Raw genomic sequence first — 14019 nt, 5'->3', positions numbered from 1 at the left:
CGAATCAAGGAGACGTCAGTTGAAACTAGTTGAAGCTTGACACGCTGTTTCTTCGATCCGGCGTGTGTACCGACGCGTGTTTTCGTTAAGGCCCTACCAGGCACTTAGTTGATTCCTTCTTTTATCTGCAGTGTCTTCCTCCTTCACTGAAGTAACTCATTGATCTTTCCTTGTTTCGGTTGTTGCTTTTCGCAAATCCAATTCCTGATGCGTTGCCAAGCAATGTGTGGAAGAGCCAGCAACACCGTCTGACTTCCCGTCATCAGTAATTCGATCACATCCATTTCCTGTGTCGTGCTCCAAGCTGGGTCTTTAAAGACGGTGTACGACTGCACCTTATATTGTTCCTCCTTTTCGGTATCCTGCAGGATATCTTTTGATATTGTCTATGGAGACAGTTTTAAAACTATGCTTGCCATTCAGCTGGTTAATATGTATTTGAACTGTTCTTTCATTAATAACAGAATGTATTTGAACATGTTTTTTCCACTTCAGTCTTAAATCAGGTTTTTGCTCAAACTTCTTTTCCTGTACCCATTCTCCTACTATGGGTTGCCATACTTCATTTGTCAATTTTTTCTGCCTATTTGCTTCCCTTATTTTCTGATCAATTCGATGAATCTCCTCTATTACTTCTTTTTTTTAAATCTAACTGTTGCTGTCGGGTCAAGGACTCAGTGTGTGTAGAGGCAATAAAAGAACTATGGGTAAGCGCTGTATGCATCTCAACCCCATACATCAGATAATATGGAGTTTCTTAGGGGACACTGTCCCTGATGCAGCTGTGGGCGCATTATTGAGTGATAGCTGTACTTCTGGAATGATGGCGGTCCACTTATTCCCCTTGATTCTTACCAGTTTGACCAATAACTTTATTACTTCCCGATTTTTTACATTCCACCAGCCCCGCTGATTGCGGATGACGTGACGTGCTGTGCTATAACCCAATCCCCCTTAGTTCGCAATAGTCTTTGAAGACCTTAGATACAAAGGCTCCGCCTTTATCGGAGTGTAAGATTTTGGGTGCACCAGCTACAGCAATTATATCAGAAATAGCCCTGGCGAGTGCGTTTTCTGAAACAGTTTGTGGGGACCAGCCAGCAGAATGAAGTGCATCCATCCACACAAACAAGAACATGTCTATATCCCAAAAATGGGGGAAGTGGTCCAATAAAGTCAATAAAGAATTTTCCCATTTGCTCATCAGCTTTCACAGGAGCCAATGGTGGTGGCTTAATTCAGTGATGACTTATTGGTCGAATAGCATGGCTCACAATTTGACACGTATGTTTTACAGGCCTTAAGCATGCCTGGCCACCAATATAAGAGGGTCAATTTGCAAAATGTTATTCTGGCACCACAATATGCTTGACTTATGCCCTTGTGAGTTTCTTTTACAAGCTGTTCTCGTTTGTGGCTCGGGGGTACTTCTCAGTTTCCTTTGGGCAACTTAAATAGTACAATACCTGTAGGGGTTTCCGAGTAAAAGTACTTTGGTGGACATTCTGGTGGATCCTCTGTTATTGGGTCCTTTAGCTGAATCAGTTCCTCATCCTGATTAGCTGCCCGTTCTGCCCTAGTGATTACCCTAACATTGGCAGGCCCCTCTCGAGGGGATGTCATGCAGACCGAATGTTTTGCTTGTTCGTCTGTAAGGCTGTTTCCTTTTAAGTGTACTGTTCCAGTGGTATGCCCGTTTACATGATTCACCTGACACTTATTCTCCATTCTCGAACGGAGAATTTCTTCCCATTCTGTGGGTTTAATAATGTCCGCTTTCTTTAAAACATACCGTAATGCTGCGGCTTCAGCATATTGCGCTGTCTTATGGCCAAGGGGTATAAACAGTAATTCTTTTGGATATAAAGAATAGGAATCTCAAAGTCCCTGCTACTATCCCCATCTCAGCTGAGGATTGTTGGGATGTCTCTTTTTTAATCGTCATTGACGATCCGTCACGGTAAATAACTTGATGGTATTCTATAAGCGGTCTCATAGATATTTGTTTGATTCCCTCCTCCATATCATCATCCTCCATGATAGGGAGATACTCTATCTTTCCACATTAATTTTGGATGGCTTTGTAAATAAAGATAGTATTTATTAATGAGTTGCTCGAGGAGGTCTTTGCCTCCCCCTTCTGGACAAGTTCGATCAAGCTGTGTTCATTTGTGGGCAAGGTTGCCAAGGCATTGGGGAATTCAAAAGGTCCTGGCTGGGTGCCAGGCCTTCAATCCTGGGATTGATCATCCTCAAGATGCTAAGGTTCATTTGCTGCTTTATCTTTAATTATTTTAACTGATTTTTGTTCCTCCTTCTTAGGGATTTCATGTTTTCCAGATCCCTGATGGAGCTTATCGGACCGTTTACTTTCTTGATGATCTTCCTGTTGAGGTGGACGTTGGTTCTGCCGGGAATCTTTTTGATCCCAATTTCGTTTTTCTTAGTACCCTCCCATGGCTCTTTGATAGTTTTGGCCAGTGTAAAAGCTGTCCCCATAGGGAGTCCACTGTCCTTCGCTTTCCTTTCGAGGTCTAGCCCCTCATCTATCCCATTTTTCTGGGGAGAAATCTATCTCATATTGTGGGCGGGTTGGGGATGTAAACCTTTTGGAATACCCCCTTGGGGGTCCCGAGTCATGAGTTTGTGTCTGGGCAGGGTGGGCTTGAGACTTGGGTCTATACAGTCCTTCTTTCTGAGTACAAAAGGTACCTTCTCCGTTTTTTTTATCCCTAGTTTCTGATCTCATTATAGGTTTAGTTTGGGGTAGATCTAACATAGAAACATAGAAACATAGAAGATAGGAGCAGGAGTAGGCCATTTGGTCCCTCGAGCCTGCTCCGCCATTTAATGAGATCATGGCTGATCATCCAAGTTCAGTACCTGGTCCCTGCTTTCTCCCCATAACCCTTGATCCCTTTAGCCTTAAGAAATATATCCAACTCTTTCTTGAATATACTTAATGTATTGGCCTCTACTGCCTTCTGTGGTAGAGAATCCCACAGGTTCACCACTCTCTGGGTGAAGAAATTCCTCCTCATCTCTGTCCTAAATGGCTTACCCCTTATCCTTAGACAGTTACCCGTTGTTCTGGACTCCCCGGCCATCGGGAAAATCCTTCCTGCATCTAGTCCTGTTAGAATTTTATAAGTTTCAATGAGATCCCCTCTCATTCTTCTAAACTCAAGCGAGTACAAGCCCAATCGACCCAATCTCTCCTCATACATCATTCCTGCCATCCCAGGTATCAGCCTGGTGAATTTTCGCTGAAATCCTTCCATGGCAAGAACATCCTTCCTCAGATAAGGTGATCAAAACTGCACACAATACTCAAGATGTGGTCTCACCAAGGCCCTGTATAACTGCAGCAAGACATCCTTGTTCCTGTACTCAAACCCTCTCGCTACGAAGGCCAACATACCATTTGCCTTCTTAACTGCCTGCTGCACCTGCATGCTTAACTTCAGCGACTGGTGCACAAGGACACCCAGGTCTCGTTGCACTTCCCCTTCTCCCAATCTATTGCCATTCAGATAATAATCTGCCTTCCTGTTTTTGCCACCAAAGTGGATAACCACGCATTTATCCACATTATATTGCATCTGCCATGCTTTTGCCCAATCACCCAACCTGTCCAAATCATCCCGGAGTTTCTCGGCATCCTCCTCACAGCACACACGCCCACCCAGCTTTGTGTCGTCTGCAAATTTGGAAATATTACATCTAGTTCACTTGTCGAGATCATTAATATATATTGTGAATAGCTGGGGTCCAAGGACCGATCCCTGCGGTACCCCACTAGGCACTGCCTGCCACTCGGAAAAAGACCCGTTTATTCCAACTCTTTGCTTCCTGTCTGCCAACCAGTTCTCTATCCAAGTCAATACCTTGCCCCCAATCCCATGTGCCTTTAATTTACATGCGGGACCTTATCGAAAGCCTTCTGAAAGTACAAATACACCACATCCACTGGTTCTCCCTTATCTATTTTACCAGTTACATCCTCAAAATTTCCAGTAGATTAGTCAAGCACGATTTACCTTTTGTAAATCCATGTTGACTTTGTCCGATCCTGTCACTGTTTTCCAAGTGCTCTGCTATTACATCTTTTATAATGGACTCTAGCATTTTCCCCACTACCGATGGCAGACTTACAGGTCTACAATTCCCCCTTTTTCTCTCTACCACCTTTTTTGAATAGTGGGGTAACATTAGCTACCCTCCAATCCACGGGTACTGTTCCAGGTTCCATCGAATGTTGGAAGATGATCAGCAATGCATCTACTATTTCTGGGCCACTTCCTTAAGTACCCTAGGATGTAGATTATCAGGCCCTGGGGATTTATCGGCCTTCAATCCCATCAATTTCCCTAACACCATTTCCCTACAAATACTGATTTCTTTCAGTTCCTCCCTTTCATCAGACCCTATGTTCCCCAACATCTCTGGGAGGTTATTTGTGTCCTCCTTTGTGAAGACAGAACCAAAATATGTATTTAATTGGTCTGCCATTTCTTTTTTCCCCATTATAAATTCCCCTGATTCTAACTGCAAGGGACCTATGCTTGACTTCCCCAAACTTTTTCTCTTCACATATCTATAAAAGCTTTTACAGTCAGTTTTTATGTTCCCTGAAAGCTTACTCTCATATTCTATTTTCCCTTTCTTAATTAATCCCTTTGTCCTCCTTTGTTGAATCCTAAACTGCTCCCAATCCTCAGGTTTACTGCTTTTTCTGGCCAATTTATATGTCCTCTCCTTGGATCTTATGCTATCCCTAATTTCGCTTGTTAGCCACGGTTGAGTCACCTTTTTTGTTTTATTTTTATGCCAAACTGGGATGAACAAATTCTGTAGTTCATCCATGCGGTCTTTGAATGTTTGCCATTGCCTATCCACCGTCAACCCTTTGAGTGACATTCCCCAATCAATCCTACCCAACTCGCTCCTCAGACCATCGTAGTTTCCTTTATTTATATTTAGGACCCTAGTCTCTGAGTCAACTACTTCATTCTCCATCTTAATGAAGAATTCGATCATATTATGATCGCTCCGACCCAAGGGGCCTCACACAACAAGATAGCTAATTAATCCTTTCTCGTTACATAATACCCAGTCTAAGATGGCCTGATCTCTGGTTGGTTCCTCGACATATTGGTCCAGGAAACCATCCCGTAAACACTCCAGGAATTCCTCCTCCACAGTATTGTTACTAATTTGGTTAGCCCAATCTATATGTAGATTAAAGTCACCCGTGATAACTGTTGTGCCCTTATTGCACGCTTCACTAATTTCCCTTTTAATGCCATCCCCAACCTCCACATTACTGTTTGGAGGTCTATATACCACTCCCACTAATGTTTTCTGCCCCTTGGTATTTCTCAGTTCTACCCATACAGATTCCACATCATCAGAGCTAATATCCTTCTTTGCAATTGTGTTAATCCCTTCTTTAACCAGCAATGCTACCCCACCTCCCTTTCCTTTTTGCCTATCTTTCCTGAATATTGAATACCCCTGGATGTTGAGTTCCCAGCCTTGGCCACCCTGGAGCCATGTTTCCGTAATCCCAATCAAATCATATTCGTTTACCTCTATTTGCGCAGCTAATTCATCCACCTTATTACGAATGCTCCTCGCATTAAGACACAAAGCCTTCAGGCTTGTTTTTTTATTGCTCTTAGACCTATTAGAATTATTATTTACTGTGGCCAGTTGATTTCTCTGACTGCCATTTTTGTTATTCTCCTTCCTATCTTTTGCTTTTATCCTTGTTTCCCTTTCCTCTGTCCCCCTGCTCAGGTTCCCAGCCCCCTGCCATTTTAGTTTAAACCCTCCCCCAGAGCCCTAAGAGGTCATGATTTAATTAGATAATGCGATTGACATTATCCCATCTTTGTTGGTTATCTCGACAATCATTTCGAGCACCCAGCACCCTCACAGGCAAGTTTGAGGGCTGTATTTTGATATTGATTGGCCAGGCATCCATGAACAATGTCCCAATTATCCTGTGTAAGTACTTTGCCTAATCTGTAGGCAGCTACAGGCCCTTTAGTTGTGGCTGTATTAGTGAGTATTTCCTTGATGGAACCCATTACATGCCATCCCTGAGTTGCCGTGAGAACATAAGCGTATATTTGAACCCAGTTGTTGCCCTGGTTTAATGGGGGAATTAAGTCTGAACTTAGTATCATTTGCAGTAGTTGCCTCAGGTGTTGAGCATTCCAATCTTGGCAACAGGTTTCCAATTTATCAAGGTTAGTTAGAATCCAGCAGGTTTTTTCCTGGCTGGTGTTTCCTGGTCTACCACACATTGTGTAGATAGAGCTCAGGTTTACTTGTCCTAGGGGTGTAATTTGTGGTTGCTGGGGTTGGTTTACTGGACCATTAATCATTGCGCCTCCAGCATTTAGATAAGTTGAGCTAGTGCCTGTCGGCATTGATTATAATGGATTCTAAGCTGTCTATAGTTTTCTCGAAGATTGTTGTCATTTATTTCATCATGAGTTTGCCACCTTAACCGGAATCCACGGCCCCAGGAGCATAGGCTGCTCTGGGTCCTGCTATTCGGCCATGGTTGCCACCACCTTGTTGGGCACCGTTCATTAGGCCTCTCAATTGTGCAGGTGTGCAGCTTATCATTAAGGAATTTATTGGATTTGGAGTATTCGTTTGATTATCCCACATGATATTCAGTATCCCCTGGTTCTGGGGATCAACATTAATCGTGCCATGAGTTCTAATGGCTCCGTCGGCATCAAAGCCTTCTATTTCAAAAATTATCACTTGGTTTGTGGAGGTAGAGGGGTAGGATTATTTCCCCTAATAAAGCAATCGTTTAAATTTTCTAATAAAAAAACTTGGCCAATTCCAACAGCATTTGTCATTTCTTCAAGACCTAACCTTGGTTACCGTTTAATATTTTGTCAGGACCTAACCTCAGTTAGGGTTTAATATGAACTATATAAGAAGCTTCTAGACCTCAATGGTATATTGAGGGAGTTCTGATTTAAGTTCTACAAGGCCTGATCAGGGTCTTGTCATCTCTAGAGTTTTAAATATGGGTCTTAGAACCCCTGTCAGTAAACATTCCTTCTATACTTAACAATCTACAACATGGATATAGATATAAATATAAGTATAGGTTTAGTATCAACTCATTAACACACTCGTTGGGTGCCAACTGAAGGGATAATTACAAGTCCTAGCCCTGTTCGGGCTACCCCAGATCAGGCGTATTCGCCAGACGGTCACCTTCAACTTAAGTTAGAGATAGCCGAATCCTATAAGACGCTTAAATGGGTCTAAAGGTTTAGGCTATCTCTCCCTAAAGGAAAGGAATGACTGAAGATGTTACCATCCTCCAGATAGCACTTTTAATAAGTTTAACTAGACTGTAATCTTCCGGATATTATGAGGGTCCGGAATATCCCCCAGAATTCTGCAACTCCTTACAAAAGCATGTACAGAAATTGGGTTCGCGAGCTTATACAGAAATACTGTTTGAGACAATTCTAAAAATATATAGTTTTATTTAAGAGCCAACATTCATTTAACAGCTGTTGATTCAGTCGCAACATTAACAATTCAAAATACAAATAGCTTACATTTCTTATTTCTCAGAGATCCTTATTCTCAAATCTTTACTTCGTTACATTGCCACACTTCTTACTTATTTCTAAATCTAGAACATCCACCAAAATCAAATATCTTGAGAAACGCTTGGCCCGTTCAGCGACTTCTGACTTTCTGTATAAAAAGATCTATCTTTTATATCCTTTTTGCAGTGGTTTATTCTTTGAAGTTCTCAGCTGATGTAAGCTAATTGTCTTTATTGATACCTCTGTTGAATGCTTTCTATCTTACTGTCAATTCAACTATTGCATGCATAATTATGTCTCTACCTTTAGGTGTTCCAAAAACTATCATAAAAACAATATGACAGCAATGGTTTCTGTTTGATGCCATTCTTACAAAATTCTTTCATTCAATTCTTAATATTGGCTTTACTGGTTTTAGCAGATGTTGAGTCTCCTAACTGCTCCAAGTTCAATACAAACACAATGTAATAGCTTGGTGTATCTATTGAAGTCATATCTTCAAAGTGTTCTACAGGTATCATATTTATTATGTATAAATTAAATACGCTTTGACTGAGTGTTTACTTGTTTTCTAGCTATCTCAATTGGTTGCATATTTAATCATGTTTCTTGTTTTCCAAGTTTAAGATAAAAACTATTTGACCAGCAGGTGTTTCTTTTACTTGATGTCATCTTTTCAAAGGCACATGGGCCTAGAAATTCACTATGGCCCCGCCAGCTGGCTCGCGCCCAAAAGTTAGCGCTGGGCGCGGAGCCATTTGCGACCGTCAGATATTCACTTTTTGCACCCCAAGTTGGAACCGGGCGCTATTCCAGGGTGTGCCCGCCCCCGCTTGGGGCGCTGAAACTGAATTTCAGCGCTCTAGGCGCCACTGCGCCACCCGCTGCGGAGCGGCAGGCTGCGGTACTGCAGGCCTCCTCCTTCTCTTAAGGTGGAGGTGCCTGCAACGGGGAGATCGCCGCTGGATAGTGCCGGCAAATGAGCCCGGCACCACGGAGAAGTGCCGGGTTCGCGGAAAGCAGCCGGCAATGCCGCAGGGGGGGGGGTGGAGGAGGCCGGGGAAGGAGGTGCGGGCAGGCGGCCGCCGAAAAAGCGGCCGGCCACACCTCCACCTTAAAGCGCCCCACTAAGGCTACAGTACGGCCCCGTTTTCTGGTTGCTGTTTGCGGTCGCTGCGGAAGAGGCGGCCGCAACTAAATATGGGGATCGGGCCGGTATCGGGGCGGAACCGGGGCACTGCGCACACTGATGACATCATCGGTGCCGGCGCAGTGCTAACGGCTACTGCCGCCATTACCGCTGCGCTGAATATCAGCGCAAACTCCTGTATTGGCGCAGAAGCCCTCTTTAGGCGGTAACTGGGCGCAAAGCTGGCAGCACCTTACTGAATTTCTAGGCCACGGTTTTTTAATATTCTGTTCCTGTTTCCCTGAGCGTTAGCTTATAACACTTTAAACTGGGTCTTTTCATTGTGTTGATTGCAAACCCCAGGCCCTCTGGAAGCGCCAAACTGCCATTTCAATAGGGTCATTATTTTAGTATATTTAACTAATTCCCATTTCAAAGCTTGTATGTTTACAACTTTGTTAAACAACTGTCTCAGAAGCCTGTTTTCTGTTTGCAGCCTGTGTCTCTGAGGCTTTAGATTTTTAAACCCAGTATATCATGTATTAATAAATATCAGAATTCTGTTCATATTATGGTGTGTCTTTCTGAAATATGGCTTATTCCGTCACAAGCCAATGCAGGTCAGCGAGCACAGGGGTGATGGGTGAACGGGACTTGGTGCGAGTTAGGACACAGGCAGCTGAGTTTTGGATGACCTCAAGTTTGCATAGGGTGGAATGTGGGAGGCCAGCCAGGAGTGCGTTGGAATAGTCAAGTCTAGAGGTAACAAACACGTTGTGAGTGGAGACTCTGTAACTGGCGATAACGGTCATAGGATTAGGATAGCGCTACTTGCACGATTAAATGGTTGCCTGATTTAAATGTGGGCAAGTGAAATGGTGGGGACACTTTTAAGTTCTCAAGTTCTAGTTACTCTCAGATCGGTTAGGGTGCTGCAGCGTACTGGTCTTGGCACTGGACTAGTAATCCAGCAGGACGGGAGTTCCAAATTCCATCATACCAGTTTGAGAATTTGAATTCAGTTAAAAATAATCTGGAAATTAACATCTGGTTTCAGTGACCATGAAGCTGTCAGCTTGTCATAAAAATCCAACTGGATCACGGAATCTCCTTTATGGAGGGCAGACCCAGTCCCAATTCCAACTCTCCGTTATTATGCAAGATTAGGGTTCACGGGGTTGGGGTAATATAGTAGCATGGATAGAGGATTGGTTAACGGACAGAAAACAGAGAGTAGTGATAAACGGGTCATTTTCAGGTTGGCAGGCTGTAACTAGTGGGGTGCCGCAAGGATCAGTGCTTGGGCCTCAGCTCTGTACAATCTATATTAATGACCTAGATGAAGGGACCGAGTGTAATGTATCCAAGTTTGCTGACGATACAAAGCTAGGTGGGACAGTAAGCTGTGAGGAGAACACTCTGCAAAGGGATATAGATAGACTGAGTGAGTGGCAGATGGAGTATAATGTAGGGAAATGTGAGGTTATTCACTTTGGTAGGAAGAATAGAAAAACAGATCATTTTTTAAATTGTGAGAAACTATTAAATATTGGTGTTCAGAGGGATTTGGGTGTCCTCGTACAGGAAACACAGAGAGTTAGCACGCAGGTACAGCAAGCAATAAGGAAGGCAAACGGCATGTTGGCCTTTATTGCAAAGGGGTTGGAGTGTAAGAGTAAGGAAGTCTTGCTGCAGTTGTACAGGGCCTCGGTGAGACCACACCTGGAGTACTGTGCACAGTTTTGGTCTCCTTATCTCAGGAAGGATATACTTACCTTAGAAGCAGTTCAACGAAGGTTCACTAGATTGATTCCTGGGATGAGAGGGCTGTCCTATGATGAGCGATTGTGTAGAATGGGCCTAAACTCTCTGGAGTTTAGAAGAATGAGAGGGGATCTCATTGAAACATATAAAATTCTGAAGGGGATTGACAGGGTAGATGCTGAGAGGTTGTTTCCCCTGGCTGGAGAGTCTAGAACTAGGGGGCACAGTCTCAGGATAAGGGGTCGGCCATTTAAGACTGAGATGAGGAGGAATTTCTTCACTCAGAGGTTTGTGAATCTTTGTAATTCTCTACCCCAGAGGGCTGTGCATGCTGAGTCGTTGAGTATATTCAAGGCTGAGATCGATAGATTTTTGGACTCGAGGGGAATCAAGGGATATGGCGATTGTAGCACCAGCTTTCTGGCCATTTTTATATGAATCATATTTTATATCCAATACCCCAAGAAAGAACTGTACTGTTGGGCAAGCTTGTGGGAGTGGCTTCGGGAAAAAGATTGCAATCCAGGCTAACCTGACTAAGGTGCATTCATCTGCAAATGGCCATCTCACACTGACAGGCTGGGTGGAAGGGAACCCAGGCCAATTGACGTCATCATCATCTAACATGATTAATGGGAGCAATACCCCGAGAGGTAACTCAGAACACTATCAATAAAACATAGTCCCAACCGAAACTGGTGGAAGGCAGGAGATGGCTAGGCCATTGTCTTCCAGGAGATAAGCCAGTTAAGCAAGTTCGGTTTGAGATTGAAACCCATTACCTGCCTTTAGGGACAAGTGACCATAATATGATTGAATTTCACATTAAGTTTGAGAGAGATGTAGTCCAATCTGAAACTAAGGTCTTCAATCTAAACAGAGGAAACTACAAGGGTATGAGGGACAAGTTGGCCATGGTAGATTGGGAGACTACACTAAAAGGTATGAAGGTGGACATACAGTGGCTAACATTCAAGGAAATAATGCATAATTTGCAACAAACATATATTCCTCTCGGGCATAAAAACCCAAAAGGAAATGTGATCCAACCATGGCTAACAAAAGAAATTAAAGCTAGTATTAAGTCAAAGGAGGAAGCTTATAAAGTTGCCAGAAAAAGCGGTCAGCCTGAGGATTGGGATCTTTTTAGAAATCAGCAAGGGGGGACCAAGAAATTGATAAAGAAAGGGAAACTGGAATATGAGCACAAACTGGCAAAAAATATAAAAATGGATTGTAAAAGCTTCTATAGGTATGTGAAAAGGAAAAGACTGGCAAAGGTACATGTAGGTCCTTTACAGTCAGAGACAGGAGAATTTATAATGGGGAATGAGGAAATGGCAGAGAAATTAAATAAATACTTTGTTTCTGTCTTCACGAAGGAAGACACAAAAAACCTCCCAGAAATATGAGAAAACCAAGGGTGTGACAAGAATGAGGAACTTAAAGACATTATTATTAGTAAAGAAACAGTACTAGCAAAATTAATGGGACTAAAAGCCGACAAATCCCAAAGACCGGATGACCTACAACCTAGGGTTTTGAAAGAGGTGGCCATTGAAATAGTGGACGCATTGGTTGTCATCTTCCAAAATTCTATAGATTCTGGAACGGTTCCTGCAGATTGGAGGATAACAAATGTAACCCCACTATTTAAGAAAGGAGGGAGAGAGAAAATGGGGAACTACAGACCTGTTAGCTTCACATCAGTAGTTGGGAAAATGCTGGAATCTATTATAAAGGATGCAATAACTGGGCACTTAGAAACTAATAGTAAGATTGGGCGGAGTCAACATGGATTTATGAAAGGAAAATCCTGTTTGACAAACCTATTGGAGTTCTTTGAGGATGTAACTACTGGAGTAGACAAAGGGGAACCGGTAGATGTGGTGTATCTGGATTTTCAGACGGCCTTCGATAAGGTCCCACACAAGAGGTTGGTGAACAAAATGAGGGCACATGGAATTGGGGGTAATATACTAGCATGGATTGAGAATTGGTTAACAGACAGAAAACAAAGAGTAGGGATAAACGGGTCTTTTTCAGGATGGCAGGCTGTGACTAGTGGTGTACCGCAAGGATCGGTGCTTGGGCCCCAGCTATTCACAATCTATATCAATGATTTGGATGAGGGGACTAAATGTAACATTTCCAAATTTGCTGATGATACAAAGCTAGGTGGCAGTGTCAGTTGTGAAGAGGATGTGAAGAGGCTTCAAGGGGATCTCGACAGGCTCAGTGAGTGGGCGAGAACATGGCAGATGGAATATAATGTGGATCAATATGAAGTTATCCACTTTGGTAGAAAAAACATAAATAAATAGTATTTCCTAAATGGTGAAAGATTGGGGAATGCAGATGCTCAAAGGAACCTGGGTGTCCTTGTACATGAGTCAGTGAAAGTGAATGTGCAGGTGCAGCAAGCCATTAGGAAGGCAAATGTATGTTGGCCTTCATTACAAGAGGATTTGAGTACAGGAGTAAAGAAGTCTTACTCCAATTATATAGGGCCTTGGTGAGACCACACCTGGAGTACTGTGTACAATTTTGGTCTCCTTACCTAAGGAAGGATATACTTGCCATAGAGGGAGTGCAACGAAGGTTCACGAGATTGAGTCTTGGGATGGCGGGACTGTCGTATGAGAAGAGATTGAGTAAACTAGGCCTGTATTCTCTTGAATTCAGAAGAATGAGAGGGGATTTCATTGAAGCATATAAAATGATTACAGGGCTTGATAGGATGGATGCTGGGAGAATGTTTCCCTTGGCTGGGGAGTCTAGAACCAGGGGCCACAGCCTCAGGATAAAGGGTAGGCCATTCAGGACTGAGATGAGAAGAAATTTCTTCACACAGAGGGTGGCGAATCTTTGGAATTCTCTACCCCAGAGGGCTGTGGAGGCTCAATCATTGGGTATATTCAAAATAGAAGTCGATAGATTTCTGACTAGTAAGGGCATCAAGGGATATGGCGATAGGGCCGGTGAATGGAGCTGAAGCAGAAGATCAGCCATGATCTCATTGAATGGCGGAGCAGGCTCGAAGGGCCGAATGGCCGACTCCTGCTCCATTTCTTATGTTCTTATGTTCTTAATGGGGGCCATCAACTCAGGAAACGACAGACATCCAGTATCATTTTTCACAAAGATTTCAAAGGTCATGAGTCACTCCAGGCCACAGGGGGGGTCCAGACAGATCACTTGAGCCAATACATTGATCAGTATTGGCGGGAGAGAAAGGTGATGGGTTTTGGGTATATAAGGAGCTGTTCCAGGGCTGCTCTCTCTCCCTCTTCTCCTCGACATCAGTCTACAGCGAGTCTCCCGGGTGAGGCTCGGCTCGACGGAACACCGCCAGAAGCTGAGCGCTGCTCTTCATCCCTCCTCAACGGACCTCGACTCAACCTGGAACTTGGATACTGCGTCGGCAGTACAGAACCAGGAGCGAGAAGTACCGGAAGAAGTTGCAAGCAAGACAACAGGCAATCGGAGTGAGCATATTGCCTGTGCCTACACATCCACAAGAAC

The sequence above is a fragment of the Somniosus microcephalus genome, chromosome 2 (assembly GCF_052327205.1).
Source record: "Somniosus microcephalus isolate GS21.2 chromosome 2, FLI_Smic_1.0, whole genome shotgun sequence".
Lineage (NCBI taxonomy): Eukaryota > Metazoa > Chordata > Chondrichthyes > Squaliformes > Somniosidae > Somniosus > Somniosus microcephalus.
This window is presented reverse-complemented; position numbering follows the sequence as displayed.